The sequence below is a fragment of the Haliotis cracherodii genome, unplaced genomic scaffold (assembly GCF_022045235.1).
Source record: "Haliotis cracherodii isolate W230 unplaced genomic scaffold, xgHalCrac1.p SCAF_20, whole genome shotgun sequence".
NCBI classification, from domain to species: domain Eukaryota; kingdom Metazoa; phylum Mollusca; class Gastropoda; order Lepetellida; family Haliotidae; genus Haliotis; species Haliotis cracherodii.
The window spans coordinates 7,616,053-7,635,350 of record NW_027266276.1 but is presented as its reverse complement, the minus strand read 5'-3'; the positions used below and the strand labels follow the sequence as shown (position 1 = coordinate 7,635,350).

Below are 19,298 nucleotides of genomic sequence, written 5' to 3'. Positions count from 1 at the left end.
ACATAATACTACATAAAATACCACCACAAATACAACAACTACTACTACAGCTCTACAACCAAATATGGTCATCAGGCACAACACCACAAACATGGAAACACACAAAAATCATCCCAGTCCTAAAGCCGGGTAAACGCCCCAATGGCCCTGACTCCTTCCGCTCCATATCTCTCACTTCACATATATGCAAAATCCTTGAATCCATTATTAATAACAGACTTAAGCATCACATCTCTACTAACAGACTTATAAGCCCAGACCAGAGCGGCTTCACAAATAACAGACAAACACTAGACCACATCCTTCACCTAGAACAAGACATTAGAACAGCCCAATCAATGAAACAATACACACTGGCCATTTTTATAGATTTTAGCAAAGCTTTCGACATGGTCTGACATTCTGGCCTTCTAAAAAAACTTGAAAACAATCAGATCAATGGGAGAATTTTAAACTTCATTCACTCGTTCCTATCAGACAGACACATTACCGTTAAATCCCATCAAACCCTCTCCGACACTCACCCCATTGAAAAAAGGCACCCCACAAGGAAGCATCTTATCGCCAACGCTATTTAATTTTATGATTAATGATATCTTCTCTGACACCAAAAACACTGAAAAAATCACTACTGCAAAATTCGCAGATGACGTTTCCTTTTGGACCTCCTCGGCCTCCATCAATTTATTAAAAACTAGAATGCAATCTGCGTTAAACAACATTCAAAATTGGGCTTCCAAATGGGGATTCCAAATTAACACCAATAAAACCACTGGCATGCTATTTAAAAAACAGTATATGCAAAATTACACACCCAAACTTCACCTTAATGACAAAATAATTACATATCAAAACGAAGCCAAGTTCTTAGGGGTTACATTTGACCAACACCTTACATGGGGCCCCCAAATACTGAAAATGGTCAACTCTTGTGAAAAAGATTTAAATTTAATGAGAGCTATTAAAGGTAATAATTGGGGGTCCGACAAACAAACCCTCCTCAACATCTACAAAACACTCATTCAATCCAAAATCGACTATGCCGCTCCGGTCTCAACTACTAACTATAACAAAATAAAATCAATCCAATACAAGGCCTTTAAAATAGCCACCGGCACTAGGACAGGGACCTCACATCACGCCTTACTACTAATCACAAATACACTCTCCATCAAACACCGAATACAACAAACCATTCTCAACTACTGGCCTGGGGCACAACACAATCCAATTTTTAAAATAATAAAACAAAAATACAACATCAACAAACAGACGGCACACAAATTCCAAAATTCCCCTGACCAAGCTCCATATATGACCCACCTGCACAAGCTAATATTCACCCACAATCTAAGCAACATAATACATACACCCCCTCCCTACAATACATAGCCGACCCCCCTTCCCCCCAGTAGATACAACCCTCCACAAACTGTTTACACCAAGCAGCGGCATCCCAGCTGAAAATAAGGCAAAACTAACACTTACACACATCCATAATAACTGGCCTACACACACTCACATCTACACAGACGCATCCCAATCAAACGACAAGACAGGATTAGGAATACACATAGACCAAACACCCCCGGTCACTACTAACTTTCACTATAAAAATTGCACAAACAATAACACAGGGGAACTACTAGCAATCCTTACAGCAATACACGCTACCAAAACAATTAACCAACAAAAAATCCTAATAATATCCGACTCACTCACGTCACTCAAACAAATACAAAACAAACACTCCAGAACACGTCCAGACCTGATCAACAATATTATTACTCTCACAAACCAACTCAATAACAACAACAAACAAATCTACTCTGGGCCCCAGGTCACACAAATATACCAGGCAATAACAAAGCACATATAGCAGCCAAAATAGCCACCCAACAGCCATCTCTTGAAATCTACTTCCATACGTCGAAAGTAGAAATCAAGAATAAAATAAAAAGGTCTACCAAACTCCAAAACTACGATAACATAATCCAAATGTCACGGACTCGCCTGTAGCAGCAGTTACAGCATCCCCCTCAGCGGTTTTTGTTTTACATCCGTGTTCGAACTACTCTTAGAATCTAAGACACTTCTAAGCAAGTCATGGCACTGTTTTACACCCATCGTGTTCTAACCTTGTAATGAAGACTGTGTTACAAGCACCACATACATATAAAACGCTCACATTTCGTCAGTTGAACGTGCTGAAGGGGCTGTGTGAACCTCGTCTCATCGACTAGCGTCAGGAAGTTAGGTGTAGGAAATATCAACTTTCTCTTTCGCCTTGGCAAGGGAGGTAAGTATATAATATACGCCATTAGTGGTATGCACATTATGTAACTCTACCATCAGTGAGGATTACCTCCCATTCCTTGTCTCATACTCAAGCTCCTTCCCAGCGAGTTGCACTCGACTCGCCTAAAATCCGACTCGCCTAAAAAAATCTGACCCGACTCGCCTAAAGAAATATATTTAATATTTTAATATGCGTGTGGCAAATATAACTTAGGGTAGGCCTAATGATCACAATTACTAGTATATTCATACACAAGGATGAAAATATTTAAAAAACAACAACGTATCATCCACAGAATTTGTCTTCTGTCACATCCTAAAAACATAATTTAAAAGATCACTTAAGTCTTTACATACCTCAAGGGTTCGTTATATCCATCAAATAATTAATTCATAATTCATTTCCTGAAGATAACACAACGTACGTTGCACTTGCACCACCTAATGTACTTACTTACTTACTTTGGAGATTTAACGTGCGCTTTCCGACTGATGCGTATTTCGCACACGGGGCTCGGACAGGCCATTTAATGTGTTTCCGAAAGGGGCGAAAGTGGTGTGTACAACCCAAGAGGGGGGCTTTAGTGGTTGCTTATATAGAATTTATGGAGTGCCATTTTCTTGGGGACATTGGTCCGATAGAGTTTGGTCTATACCCACGGTTATTTTACGATTGTTTAGGAAGTCCTGGATGTAGTTTATTATCTCACCTTTGAATCCTATTTTTTAAAGTTTTTGTACACCAACACACACCAACCTAAATAACCACCTAAATCTTTTTTAAAAAACACACTACAGGTAACTGCCCACACTGCAAACAACTAGAAACCCCAGAACAAGCACTCATCCACTGCACACACTACCTAACACATCGAATCGCATTACAAACCACACTCAATCTAAACAAGGCTCTAACTCTAGAAGCAATACTAAACCCACAAAATAAACTAGAAAACTTCAAGGCCTTAGGCGCATTCCTAAACAAAACGGAACTAATAAAACGCATCTAAAAACATTATAATCTACCAAATCAAAATCACATAAACAAACAAACATCCACCATACCCAGCTCCCTTAGTTCTACTCCCCAACCCCATCAGCATCTATTCCAAATCTCAAAATTCCCAAATTCTATATAAGCAACCCCTAAAGCCCCCTATTGGGTTGCTCAGACCACTTTCGCCCCTTTCGGAAACACATTAAATGGCCTGGCCCGAGTGCGAAATACGCATCAGTCGGAAAGCGCACGTTAAATCTCCAAAGTAAGTAAGTAAGTAAGTAAGACGGTAGCCCAGTCTCTGGTCACGCTCAGTTGCGTTGCTTATCATCCGGGTACTCACGGGGAAAAAAACAATAACAAAGGCAACAGCCAGTCCCGGGAATCGCGTTAGATCAGTGCCCCTTTACAAAATACGGTAGGCCCAGCATTACGAACGTCCTGCTCCCGTGTTTTCCAACCAGTCTGTTAAACTTGAAATGTCACGGACTCGCCTGTAGCAGCAGTTACAGCATCCCCCTCAGCGGTTTTTGTTTTACATCCGTGTTCGAACTACTCTTAGAATCTAAGACACTTCTAAGCAAGTCATGGCACTGTTTTACACCCATCGTGTTCTAACCTTGTCATGACACCGTGTTACAAGCACCACATACATATAAAACGCTCACATTTCGTCAGTTGAACATGCTGAAGGGGCTGTGTGAGCCTCGTCTCATCGACTAGCGTCAGGAAGTTAGGTGTAGGAAATATCAACTTTCTCTTTCGCCTTGGCAAGGGAGGTAAGTATATAATATACGCCATTAGTGGTATGCACATTATGTAACTCTACCATCAGTGAGGATTACCTCCCATTCCTTGTCTCATGCCCAAACTCCTTCCCAGCGAGTTGCACTCGACTCGCCTAAAAAAATCTGACCCGACTCGCCTAAAGAAATATATTTAATATTTAATATGCGTGTGGCAAATATAACTTAGGGTAGGCCTAATGATCACAATTACTAGTATATTCATACACAAGTATGAAAATAATATAAAAAAAACAACGTATCATCCACAGAATTTGTCTTCTGTCATATTTACATCATAAAAACATAAATTAAAAGATCACTTAAGTCTTTACATACCTCAAGGGTTCGTTATATCCATCAAATAATTAATTCATAATTCATATCCTGAAGATAACACAACGTACGTTGCAGTTGCACCACCTAATGTACTTACTTACTTACTTTGGAGATTTAACGTGCGCTTTCCGACTGATGCGTATTTCGCACACGGGGCCGGACAGGAGAACTAAGGGAGCTGGGTATGGTGGATGTTTGTTTGTTTATGTGATTTTGATTTGGTAGATTATAGTGTTTTTAGATGCGTTTTATTAGTTCCGTTTTGTTTAAGAATCCGCCTAAGGCCTTGAAGTTTTCTAGTTTATTTTGTGGGTTTAGTATTGCTTCTAGAGTGAGAGCCTTGTTTAGATTAAGTGTGGTTTGTAATGCGGTTCGTATGTGTTAGGTAGTGTGTGCAGTGGATAAGTGCGTGTTCTGTATGTAGAGAGAGGAGGGTATCTTTGGAGGCTCCCCAGTTAGAGCCAGTTAGGCATCTTAGGGTGTTTAGGTCTTTACTGCATTTAGTTGTTAGGTTTTGGATGTGAGCATCCCAGGTGAGTTGTTCATCGAAAATTAGTCGTAAGAATTTGGTTTGTTTTTGAAATTTGATTGTTTGGTTGTTTAGCTGGAAGATTGGGGAGGTGGGTTTCATGTTTTTGTGTTTGAATACTATTCCTGTTGTTTTTTCTGAGTTAAGGGAGAAGCCCCATTTGTCAGCCCATTGTTGTATTTTATTAAGAGTTTTTTGGGCCAAATTTTGGGCCATTTTAATGCTTTTAGTGCGGATCCAGAGGGCTCCATCATCTGCGAATTTTGATGTGTTTACTTTAGGGGATCGGCCCTCGAATAGATCGTTTTTCATTATATTGAAGAGGGTGGGGCTGAGGATACTGCCCTGGGGAGTGCCATTTTCTAGGGGACATTGGTCCGACAGTGTTAAATCTATACCCACGGTTATTTTACGATTGTTTAGGAAGTCCTGGATGTAGTTTATTATCTGATCTTTGAGTCCTTACTTACTTACTTATATTGGAGATTTAACGTGCGCTTTCCGACTGCAAGCGTATGTCGCACACGGGCCCGGTCAGGACTTTTAATGTGTTTCCAAAAAGGGTAAAAGTGAGTTTGTGCAACCTAGGAGGGGGGCTTTAGGGATTGCTTATATAGTAATTTTGAAATTTTGAGATTTGGAAAGAATGCCAAGAGTGGGTGGGGGACGAACTAAGGGAGCTGTGTGTGTTGGTGGTTATCAAATAAGGTAGTTTTGGTTTTAATATTTTACTTGGGGTTTAAATGCGGCTAATTAGTCCTGTTTTTATTAGTTGTATGCCTAAGGCTTTGAATTTTTCTAATTTATTTTGTGGATTTAGGATTGATTCTAGTGTAAGTCCGGTTTTAAGATTTAGGGTGGTCTGTAGTGTTGTTCGGTGTGTTTGTTAGTGTGTGCAGTGAATGAGTACGTGTTCTGGTGTTTCTTGTTGTTTGCAATGTGGGCAGTTTCCTGTTGTGTGTAGTTTAGCTATTTTACGGTGATTATTTAGTTTGGTATGGCCTGTTTGTAGTTTGGTAATTATTCTGTCGATTTTTTTGGATGGGTGTAGTATTTTGGGTTTATTTAGGTTTTTTTTGAGTACTTTCCTGATTTGGCTATTTGAGTTTTGGTATATATTTTGCCATTTTTTGTTGATTTTTTGTTTAGTGACACTTTTGATTTCTGATTTTGAGCTGGGTAAGTTTAAGCTTATTTCTTGGAGTTTAAGGGATAATTTTGCTGCTTTATCTGCCTTTTCATTTCCAAAGATTCCTACGTGGGCGGGGATCCAAATGAACTCTATTTGTTTACCTACATTAGTTAAGTTGTTTGAGCTATTGTGTATTTGATTTATTAGTTTGGGGCGGTTTTTAGTGTTTTTATTTTTGAGGGCTTGTAGTCCACTGAGGGAGTCGGTTAGGATGAGGATTTTTTGGTGTTTTTTAGATTGCTGATTGTGTAGTGCTGAGGCCATGCCCATTATTTCGGCCGTGAATATGGATTGGTTGTTTGGGAGTCGGTAAGATTGTGTGTCTTTGGTTGGTTGTGCGATGTTGACTCCGAAACCTGTGTGTTTTGAGATCGGATCTGAGGATCCGTCTGTGTATATGTGACACCAATTTGGCCAATTTTCATGTATGTATGCTAGTGTGGTGGTTTTAGAGATGTTAGGATCGGTCTGTTTATTTAGTGTATCGGCTAATTTTGTGTCTATTTTTGGTATTTTAAGTTTGGGCCGCGTCCCAATCAAACCCACTAATCGAAAACTTAATAAAACAAAATATAAGCCCTAGAAACCAAGCCCTAGCCCGGAAACATCCACTACTTACTCCAATTTTTCCAAAGAATAACCAATTACCTAAACGAACACAAAATAAATAATCTTAAACAAAACAATAAATCATCCAATATCTTCACTCCTTTGAGTCCTATTTTTTAAAGTTTTTGTATTAGTCCGTCGTGCCATACCACACCTAATGTTCAGTAAACTGGCATTTGTATTATTTCCCCGGACTTTCGGAGAATTCTCGCCTTTGATTGGTCAACGCAGATATAATGATAAAATGACAACTATTTGTTCTCATAGTACAGTAATCCCGTCATGAACTTTGTTGAGTTTTCTCAGGTAATCCGCTCAACTTGAGACAACAACGTTAATAAGATTGCTATTATTTTATCAGTGATGTGATGTCACCGAGAGTGACACCGATTGTATCAAAACAACGCCATGACATCGTTCACTCAATCTATGCTAAAAGCGCTGCGCTTCATGTTGAGTCAGAGCCCAGTCGGTTACAACCACTAACATTTAGGTACATTATGTGTATAAAATGCATTACTATGTATTTCTGATAGTTACATACTTATTCTAAAATACAAAAACCGACCGTAGATCGCCCAATTTTTTTTAGGCGAGTCGTGTGTATCCCTTCCCAGCGCGTCCGATGAGCTCCGCCGTTCTTTTTGTCTGTTAGTTTAGGCTGAAGAAATTTATTAACATGCGCCCTTTGTCAAAATCTTTTTAGATCACGGTTAACCAATCAGTGTTTATGCAAAAATGCGTAAAACAAATATTGCCTCCAGCCTCCAAGTTTATTTAGCTGTCCTTGCAGACGGTAGCCCATCGCAAGTCAATGCATTCCCACTTCCATCCCCGCCCCAGCCCACAACCCTGTCCCCTGGTGGAATGACGACATCCAAAAAGCCAGAAAACAAAGGAAAAGAGCCCTAAATAAAAGTAAAAGGGACAAATCAAAAATCCCTGAATTCATCAAACTTAGAAATCATACTAAACAGCTTATTAAAACGGCCAGGAAACGACACTGGCAACCCTTCTGTAATACCCTCAAAATTGGGGGAAATAACTCAAGAAAAATATGGAATAAGCTTAAGTCAATAAAAGGAAATTTCCCGAAATCCGTTCAGCCCAACTTTAAAAATTGCCCATCTAATAAAGACAAAGCCAATCACTTAGCCATCCATTTTGCCAACACCAGTAGCACGGCCAACTACCCTCCCTCATTCCAGGACACCATCAAAAAGCACCCCCCCCCCCCCCTCCCCCCCCCCCCCCCCCCCCCTTTACTAAGCGCCCCGACCTAGCCCATCTCCCCATCAACAAAGCCGTCAATATACATGAACTTCTACATGCACTACACAACAAAAATACAGCCTCAGCCACAGGAATCGATAACATAAGTTACATAATACTAAATAAAATACCACCACAAATACAACAACTACTACTACAGGTCTACAACCAAATGTGGTCATCAGGCACACCACCACAAACATGGAAACACACAAAAATCATCCCAGTCCTAGAATCCATTATTAATAACAGACTTAAGCATCACATCTCTACTAACAGACTTATAAGCCCAGACCAGAGCGGCTTCACAAATAACAGACAAACACTAGACCACATCCTTCACCTAGAACAAGACATTAGAACAGCCCAATCAATGAAACAATACACACTGGCCATTTTTATAGATTTTAGCAAAGCTTTCGACATGGTCTGACATACCGGCCTTCTAAAAAAACTTGAAAACAATCAGATCAATGGGAGAATTTTAAACTTCATTCACTCGTTCCTATCAGACAGACACATTACCGTTAAATCCCATCAAACCCTCTCCGACACTCACCCCATTGAAAACGGCACCCCACGAGGAAGCATCTTATCGCCAACGCTATTTAATTTTATGATTAATGATATCTTCTCTGACACCAAAAACACTGAAAAAATCACTACTGCAAATTCGCAGATGACGTTTCCTTTTGGACCTCCTCGGCCTCCATCAATTTATTAAAAACTAGAATGCAATCTGCGTTAAACAACATTCAAAATTGGGCTTCCAAATGGGGATTCCAAATTAACACCAATAAAACCACTGGCATGCTATTTAAAAAACAGTATATGCAAAATTACACACCCAAACTTCACCTTAATGACAAAATAATTACATATCAAAAAGAAGCCAAGTTCTTAGGGGTTACATTTGACAAACACCTTACATGGGGCCCCCAAGTACTGAAAATCGTCAACTCTTGTGAAAAAGATTTTAATGAGAGCTATTAAAGGTAATAATTGGGGGTCCGACAAACAAACCCTCCTCAACATCTACAAAACACTCATTCAATCCAAAATCGACTATGCCGCCCCGGTCCTAAGCGGCATCTCAACTACTAACTATAACAAAATAAAATCAATCCAATACAAGGCCCTCAAAATAGCCACCGGCACTAGGACTGGGACCTCACATCACGCCTTACTACTAATCACAAATACACTCTCCATCAAACACCGAATACAACAAACCATTCTCAACTACTGGCCTGGGGCACAACACAATCCAATTTTTAAAATAATAAAACAAAAAAACAACAGCATCAAGAAACAGACGGCACACAAATTCCAAAATTCCCCTGACCAAGCTCCATATATGACCCACCTGCACAAGCTAATACTCACCCACAATCTAAGCAACATAATACATACACCCCCCTCCCTACAATACATAGCCGACCCCCCTTCCCCCCAGTAGATACAACCCTCCACAAACTGTTTACACCAAGCAGCGGCATCCCAGCTGAAAATAAGGCAAAACTAACACTTACACACATCCATAATAACTGGCCTACACACACTCACATTTACACAGACGCATCCCAATCAAACGACAAGACAGGATTAGGAATACACATAGACCAAACACCCCCGATCACTACTAACTTTCACTATAAAAATTTCACAAACAATAACACAGGGGAACTACTAGCAATCCTTACAGCAATACACGCTACCAAAACAATTAACCAACAAAAATTCCTAATAATATCCGACTCACTAACGTCACTCAAACAAATAAAAAACAAACACTCCAGAACACGTCCAGACCTGATCAACAATATTATTACTCTCACAAACCAACTCAATAACAACAACAAACAAACAAATCTACTCTGGGTCCCAGGACACACCAATATACCAGGAAATAACACAGCTCACATCGCAGCCAAAATAGCCACCCAACAGCCATCTCTTGAAGTCTACTTCCATACCTCGAAAGTAGAAATCAAGAATAAAATAAAAAGGTCTATCAAACTCCAAAACTACAATAACATAATCCAAAACACCAATTCGCAATGGCTCAGATCAATTTTTACGCAACCCAATCTAAAATGTCGCAACTACAACAACTCCAACCACCTTGACAATCTCATATCAAGAATTATTAGTGGCAACACAAACCTCAACCACAATCTCCACAAACAAGGAAGACACCCGGACGGAAATTGTATATACTGTAAAACACCTGAAGACTTGTACCATATTTTTAACAGCTGTCCTTTCTATAACACCCTTCACTCGGAACTTTACCTAGCTGTCCCCCCTAACTATAAACAAAACCTCTCACTACTCCTCAACCCTTCCAACCCTATCCACATCTTCAATGCAATAACACAATTTATCATCAAAGCAGACCTCATCTCCCAAACAAAGCTAAATAAAATTACTTTGCTCTAGTCAACAATCTCCATTAACTTTCGGATCGGGATCCAAATTTCCAACGCGAGTCGTCCTCCCCGACGTCCGCGCCCAAAACCCAGTTATACACACACTAAACAAAGACACCCGTTTAGCCAGCCAGCGCCTACCACAAGCCCACACCGCTCGCCACCTAACGAAGTCATTACCACCCCCCTCCCCCCCCCCCCCCCCTGCACCCCACCCCCTTCTCCCCACCCCCTGGGATTACCGGCTTATACAGTCCCTTCATTTAACCCCTGTTTCTTTCTTTAGTCATCCACTCCCTATATTTATTAATGCAGCCTAACTGCATACTTACAATCACCCAATATGCTGTACCAACCCAACCTTCACCCCACGTCTCTTAATGAAAATAACACCCCCAGTAATAATACTCTCTAGTACCTTCTCTAGGATAGCATAGGTTACCCCCCCCCCCCCCCCGGTTAGTTTCAGTTTTTTGGGTATGGTGATTCCTTTATTTAACCTATTTATCATTACTTCCCCACCTACCCCGCCCGCGAAATGCAATAATGCGAAGCGGACGTAAAATCATTTAATCAGTCAGTCAGTCAGGTACCCCAGTCTCTGGTCACGCTCAGTTGCGTTGCGTATCATCCGGGTACTCACGGGGAGAAAAACAATAACAAAGGCAACAGCCAGTCCCGGGAATTGCGTTAGATCAGTGCCCCTTTACAAAATACGGTAGGCCCAGCATTACGAACGTCCTGCTCCCGTGTTTTCCAATCAGTCTGTTAAACGTGAAATGTCACAGACTCGCCTGTAGCAGCAGTTACAGCATCCCCATCTGCGGTTTTTGTTTTACATCCGTGTTCGAACTACTCTTAGAATCTAAGACACTTCTAACCAAGTCATGGCACTGTTTTACACCCATCGTGTTCTAACCTTTTCATGACACCGTGTTACAAGCACTACATACATATAAAACGCTCACATTTCGTCAGTTGAACATGCTGAAGGGGCTGTGTGAGCCTCGTCTCATCGACTAGCGTCAGGAAGTTAGGTGTAGGAAATATCAACTTTCTCTTTCGCCTTGGCAAGGGAGGTAAGTATATAATATACGACAATAGTGGTACTCGCCTAAAATCCGACTCGCCTAAAAAAATCTGACCCGACTCGCCTAAAGAAATATATTTAATATTTTGATATGCGTGTGGCAAATATAACTTAGGGTAGGCCTAATGATCACAATTACTAGTATATTCATACACAAGGATGAAAATATTTTTTAAAAAACAACGTATCATCCACAGAATTTGTCTTCTGTCATATTTACATCCTAAAAACATAATTTAAAAGATCACCTAAGTCTTTACATATCTCAAGGGTTCGTTATATCCATCAAATAATTAATTCATAATTCATATCCTGAAGATAACACAACGTATGTTGCAGTTGCACCACCTAATGTACTTACTTACTTACTTTGGAGATTTAACGTGCGCTTTCCGACTGATGCGTATTTCGCACACGGGCCAGGCCAGGCCATTTAATGTGTTTCCGAAAGGGGCGAAAGTGGTGTGTACAACCCAAGAGGGGGCTTTAGGGGTTGCTTATATAGAATTTGGGAATTTTGAGATTTGGAATAGATGCCGATGGGGTTGGGGAGAACTAAAGGAGCTGGGTATGGTGGATGTTTGTTTGTTTATGTGATTTTGATTTGGTAGATTATAGTGTTTTTAGATGCGTTTTATCAGTTCCGTTTTGATAAGAATACGCCTAAGGCCTTGAAGTTTTCTAGTTTATTTTGTGGGTTTAGTATTGCTTCTAGAGTTAGAGCCTTGTTTAGATTGAGGGTGGTTTGTAATGCGGTTCGTATGTGTTAGGTAGTGTGTGCAGTGGATGAGTGCGTGTTCTGTATGTAGAGAGAGGAGGGTATCTTTGGAGGCTCCCCAGTTAGAGCCAGTTAGGCATCTTAGGGTGTTTAGGTCTTTACTGCATTTAGTTGTTAGGTTTTGGATGTGAGCATCCCAGGTGAGATGTTCATCGAAAATAAGTCCTACGAATTTGGTTTGTATTTGAAATTTGATTGTTTGGTTGTTTAGCTGGAGGATTTGGGAAGCGGGTTTCATGTTTTTGTGTTTGAATACTATTCCTGTTGTTTTTTCTGAGTTAAGGGAGAAGCCCCATTTGTCAGCCTATTGTTGTATTTTATTCAGAGATTTTGGGGCCAAATTTTGGGCCATTTTAATGCTTTTAGTGCTGATCCGGAGGGCTCCATCATCTGCGAATTTTGATGTGTTTACTTTAGGGGATATGCCCTCGAATAGATCGTTTATCATTATATTGAAGAAGGTGGGGCTGAGGATACTGCCCTGGGGAGTGCCATTTTCTAGGGGACATAGGTCCGATAGTGTTAGGTCTATACCCACGGTTATTTTACGATTGTTTAGGAAGTCCTGGATGTAGTTTATTATCTGATATTTGAGTCCTATTTTTTAAAGTTTTTTTTGTATTAGCCCGTCGTGCCATACCACACCTAATGTTCAGTAAACTGGCATTTGTATTTTTTCCCCGGAGTTTCGAAGAATTCTCGCCTTTGATTGGTCAACGCAGATATAATGATAAAGTGACAACTATTTGTTATCATAGTACAGTAATCCCGTCATGAACTCTGTTGAGTTTTCTCAGGTAATCCGCTGATGATTGTATCAAAACAACGTCATGACATCGTTCACTCAATCTATGCTAAACGCGCTGCGCTTCATGTTGAGTCAGAGCCCAGTCGGTTACGCTATTGGGACCGAGACTACAACCACTAACATTTAGGTACATTATGTGTATAAAATGCATTACTTTGTATGTCTGATAGTTACATACTTATTCTAAAATACAAAAACCGACCGTAGATCGCCCAAATATTTTTTAAGGCGAGTCGGGCGTATCCCTTCCCAGCGCGTCGGATGAGCTTCGCCGTTCTTTTTTGTCTGTTAGTTTAGGCTGAAGAAATTTATTAACATGCGCCCTTTGTCAAAATCTTTTTAGATCACGGTTAACCAATCAGTGTTTATGCAAAAATGCGTAAAGCAAATATTGCCTCCAACCTCCAAGTTTATTTAGCTGTCCTTGCAGACGGTAGCCCAGTCTCTGGTCACGCTCAGTTGAGTTGCGTATCATCCGGGTACTCACGGGGAGAAAAACAATAACAAAGGCAACAGCCAGTCCCGGGAATTGCGTTAGATCAGTGCCCCTTTACAAAATACGATAGGCCCAGCATTACGAACGATCCTGCTCCCGTGTTTTCCAATCAGTCTGTTAAACGTGAAATGTCACAGACTCGCCTGTAGCAGCAGTTACAGCACCCCCCTCAGCGGTTTTTGTTTTACATCCGTGTTCGAACTACTCTTAGAATCTAAGACACTTCTAACCAAGTCATGGCACTGTTTTACACCCATCGTGTTCTAACCTTGTCATGACACCGTGTTACAAGCACTACATACATATAAAACGCTCACATTTCGTCAGTTGAACATGCTGAAGGGGCTGTGTGAGCCTCGTCTCATCGACTAGCGTCAGGAAGTTAGGTGTAGGAAATATCAACTTTCTCTTTCGCCTTGGCAAGGGAGGTAAGTATATAATATACGCCATTAGTGGTATGCACATTATGTAACTCTACCATCAGTGAGGATTACCTCCCATTCCTTGTCTCATACTCAAGCTCCTTCCCAGCGTCTGACACCATCGTTACACTCTCCGTAACATCGCGATAGTACTTTTTTTTTTTTTAAATTATGACTGTATACATACCATTTTGTCTGATTACATGACGTATGAACTAGCGTCATGCAATGTGGCGTCCATCACATACATACACACAAACACAACCAACCAAAACCATGAATTGTTCACGCGGTCTCATGATCCGGGGTAAAAGCGCGAACAAATATATTCTTTATAAAGGTGAATATCAAGGTTTAGTTGTATTCACACGAGAAGGTCTACAGCTGACGCCAACGATGCCTAGACTGCCCTCCGTGCAGAGAGGAATGGCTCCTTGGAATGTTGTTGGCCGGTAACTCAGTAACAGTTCTAGCCAGACAGTTTGGATGTCATCTCACCACTATCACAAGACTTGCACAGCGTCAGCAGTAGGCTGTCCGTTACTGATCGACCACATTCTGGCGACCCAGAGTTACAACATCTGCACAATATGGCGTTATGAGGGTCCCAGTCCTCAAGCTGCAACAAGAACAGCAGCTGTAGCTCAGGAGCCAGGGGGCGCAGTATCAGCAGACACCATTCGACGACGCTGCTAAACTCCGCTGTCGGACCAGCTTTGACACTACAACGTCAACAACGTTTACAGTGGGCCCGGCAACATCAACGTTGGCGACGTGCTCAGTGGTGTCAAGTGGACTTTCCGGACGAGTCTCGCCACCATCTTTTTCATGCTTACGGTCGTGTACGTGTTTTGCTTCGCCGTGATGAATGTAACGCTGATTCCTGTGTCATTCAGGCCAACAGATGGGACACATCAGCTACAACATTAGGTCGCCATTTCCCCATTGGTCTTCGTGCATTCCTTCAGACCCATGTCAACTCGACGAGGCGACGTTGTACCGCCTGTGTGCTAGCCCAGCTATGGGGCGTGGACCGAACCCAGATCTGGTGCTCTTGGCTCTATCAACCTGAAATTTCACAAGCACTAGACTCTCTTCTGGATGAAGTGCAATCATCAGAGGATGCCAAAGTAATAAGCGCGGCAACATTTCATGTAGGCAACTCTTACATAACTCCCTACTCGAGTCAACAACGACTTGGCGGTCAATGTTTTCAGAGAACATGTTGTCTATGTTTCTTGAGTGACGTTCCAACACATACCACTATCTGAGTGAGTGTTTATTTCTGCCTGCATCTCACTCGAAGTACATGGCCCGCGCTCACCAAATCTCTCACAGTCTGACGAAGATGCTGTTGGGTGAGTACAGTTTTACGTCGCTTTTAGCAATATTCCAGCAATATCACGGCTGTGGACACCAGAAATGGGCTTCACACATTGTACCCATGTCGGGAATCGAACCCGGGTCTTCGGCGTGACGAGCGAACGCTTTAACCACTAGGCTACCCGACCGCCCCTAGATGCTATTGGACAGACTCTTCCGTGTGAGACTGCAACCAGTGCAACTGAATCTGTCAATACTACTGGTCCCGCTTCCACTCTCCGCATACGTATTCGAAGATCCATCTGAAGTTATAGGTACACGTGCTGCTGACATTCTGACATGTGAGACACAATCAATTCTAGTCCTTAGAATATCAAACTTTATTTACTTAAGAAATGCCTGTCACTTAGTGTGAGTTCATTGGATTATGAACCTTCATAGAGTACGGGTCCGGCTTCCTGCAGTGTGTTAGTGAAAGAACAGGTCTCCGCACCGTGAACATATTGGCAATTCTGTCCCGTAGATTGGTTCCCGGATCCTCCGCTTGGTGTCGCTGCACTTGTTCCGCTTTCCAATCCCAGTCTGTCGCAGGAACGAACGGGAACCAGTCTACTCGGTCCCGGTGTGCGTTCTGTCACGTCATTGCCATTACTAGTATCATTTCGACCAATATTCCCCATCAACTCTAAATATGGCGGCTGTCGTCCATTCTTCACCCGAGTTTTGTTTTCCGTCATCACCCTGAGCTACCATCCGAGTGCAAAACGTACACACTTGGACAAATAACTACAAGAGCAATGTAAACAATGCACGAGTGTTGATAATCTATAATCTTGACCATCTTTAACTGTACAGATTCAGGATAATAACAATCTCATTAAAATCAGATCTGATTTTGATGACATTGAGGTAATAGTATCTTATAATCCAAGTATGGCTCCCAGTATTTTAAAAGTGTTCGCTCGTCACGCCGAAGACCCGGGTTCGATTCCCGACATGGGTACAATGTGTGAAGCCCATTTCTTGTGTCCCCCGCCGTGATGTTGCTGGAATATTGCTAAAAGCGGCGTAAAACCAAACTCACTCACTCACCCCAGTATTTTAATTTATATTGAGATACAGTTACGGCAGTCGTATGCAAAGATTGCTTTAGGGAACGATAGCTGCTAAATCGTATCAATGACTGGTTTTTGTCTCCATTATTTACAGGCACCAATGACGCGGACTACTTCTGAGTGCTGTGTAAATTGGAGACAATGCTCCGTAGTCTAGATCAAGACGTCAATAGTTAACATTGACACACACAATACATTCTGAACTAGCAGACAATGTGGTGTTTGAAGGTCTTGAATCACATTTGCCGGATCCGATCCAACGCCCCCTTTTAACAACAAAAGTAAACTTCAAGTTTATCAAACGGTTCATTTGAAAATCTATTTGGTCAAAAGTAATAGGCATCAGTGAGTTGAGCTGCTTGTTACTATTCCGCATGGGGGAAAAGGTCCGGCGGACTCATGAGATCGTCCTCAGGACGGTCAGTAAGACCACGTTAGGTGGGGGTGAGGTGAAATGGGGTTTAACGGCGTCCAAGGTTATTGCACTTATATAGCGATGTGCATGCACGTGCACATGTGTGTAGCTGCTTGTACTAGTCGGGACTGATGCCGATTTATAGTGCTAGCCTACTGAGATACCATGCCACAGTTTAACATGAATGCCCCACTCAGACACAGTATACTGACTCCGAGCCGACCAGTCCTTGTTTTAGCCCCTTAATGCCGAGCGCCAGACAGGGTAACAACAAGTGCCATCTTTTAACGTCTTTTGGTATGACGCGGCCGGGGATCGAACCCGAGACCTTCTTTTCTCCGGGCGGCCGCTCTGCCACTAGACCACGGAGGCGGTAGTAAGAGCGTATACCTAACGATTCTGTTAAGAATGTCCAGACTATATGATTCTGTGAGGAACATCGAAACAGTGATTCTGGGATTTGTTTACCCAGGATACTACACCGTCCGGATAAACGGGTCTCACTGATTATTCATCTACAAGCAGTCACTGTGGCAAAGATAACACTGCATCTGATGGAAAGGTTAAAGAGTCGGAGCAGCATTTAACAAAGGATCTCCTATATTCTACAGACAGAAATAAGGGAACTAGTGATTTCAATGTACTTATCGTTGAGGTGCACAGTTACAATACCATGGCGCTGCATCTGAACGCAACATCTAATCACGTGCATGAGTGAAGTGTGGCGCGTAGCATCCTAGACGGCACATGATGCACGTGCACACACAAGCTAAAGGTTAGCACTTAGAGGGTACTCACAATCACTAATGCCTATGGGCTAAATACACGCTTAAAATGCATCCAAGGAAGTATCTCAATGAACAGGGAAGATGGTAAATTGTGGGTACGAAAGAGGAGAAACGTCAATATCCCACGTTGCCCGAATGCTGGCTAAGCAAAAGGCGTAATCTTTCCACTGTGGGACAAGTATCTTCATATGGGTGGGTTTGCAATGAGATCTGTGCGTGACTGGTCTAAAAAAACGACACCTAGACAAGATGGTCTCATTACGTTATTGCACTAAACAATAGATTCAAATTTGTCAAATTGAGAAATCCGTACAATAACAGGAAGGCGAATTTCAACCATTGAACCTATTCTAACCCTGGTCTTCGCGGTTTCAAGTATATCACTGCAATCTGGATTCCAAACTCAAACATCGTCAAATCTACAAGTAATAACCAGGCTAACCACGGACTGAACACGTGAGCAACTCTATGTGTACTGAATCAGAGTCTGAATGCACACAATCAGACAAGTCATAGATTTATACTGAGGTCCTAAGGACCGCATCTCCTCCGGGTCCCCTTGCATGGAGACGAGCGTCCCCCAAATTGAAGAAGTGATATACACTAAACAAAAGAAGTTATGAATCATGACTACTTTGTAGTGAAGACTGAGCACACAATTTGCTTGCTTGGTTATTTACTTTCAACACTTCACTCAGAAATATTTCAGCTTTTTTATGGCATCTGTAAATAATTAAAGTCTGGACCAGACAATCCAGTGCTAGACATGGCAATGATCCACACAGTTGGATTATGATGACACGCAATCAACCCAGTCACCTAGTCTGACCACTCGAGCCATGTAGTCACCTCTCAGGACAAGCATAGGTTGCTGGTGAACTTTAGTCTTACCTGACTTGCCCCACTAGTCTTCACATTTGGAAATGGTACAGAAGAACATCCTCTCAAAAGTTGGTCAAATTATTAAAATATGCTTATGTAATCGGCCTCTAGCAAAATCACTGCCTTTACCGCATGAAGAAATATGTGTTAACTGTCCATACTGAGGAAAGATATTTTACATGCATACAGATCAGAGGGAGTGCATGGGTGAAACTACAGGTGCCTTGTGTCAATATTCCAATCACATCTTTGCACTGATAATACGACAATGGGGTTCACATATTGTCCAACAGCCATCAAGCAACGCCTGACACTATGTTCCAAACGCATTCAGCTTGAAATACTCTTGTATCCGTTAAATATTCTTGAAAAACATTATAAATGTAAATAACGAAACGACTCAAAAGTAATTTAGATCAACAATTTATTTTACAGAAAATACTTGAAAATGACAAATAATCAAGTCTGTGACACACAAGTCATACAACAATCAGGTATGTGTGTGTGTGTGGGGGGGGGGGGGGGGGGGGGGGGGGGAATGTTGGGGGTTTGATCAAACGAATCACCGTGCCTGACCACACAAAGATCCACTTCAATCTCTATTTAAATTAAGTGGAAGGCACATGTAGCCAGTCGTCTAAGGTGACGCAATTTGATGTGCAGAATTGCGTCACATATGATCCTGAGTTCCCCCCAAATTTGTTCCGAGTTTTGTCAGCACCATGCTT

The 19,298-nt window shown here is 41.8% G+C and overlaps 1 protein-coding gene across 2 annotated transcripts in view; it reads right to left on the bottom strand.

Annotated features, from left to right (window-relative positions):
* LOC139470281 (ankyrin repeat and KH domain-containing protein 1-like) overlaps positions 1 to 2,273 on the bottom strand; it is a 29,072-nt gene extending 26,799 nt beyond the window's left edge. For both annotated transcript variants that reach the window (XM_071252639.1, XM_071252638.1), the window contains exon 1: positions 2,189 to 2,273. The gene's annotated coding sequence lies outside the window, so the exon portion shown is untranslated. The remainder of the gene's footprint in view (positions 1 to 2,188) is intronic.
* Positions 2,274 to 19,298: the final 17,025 nt, after the last annotated feature.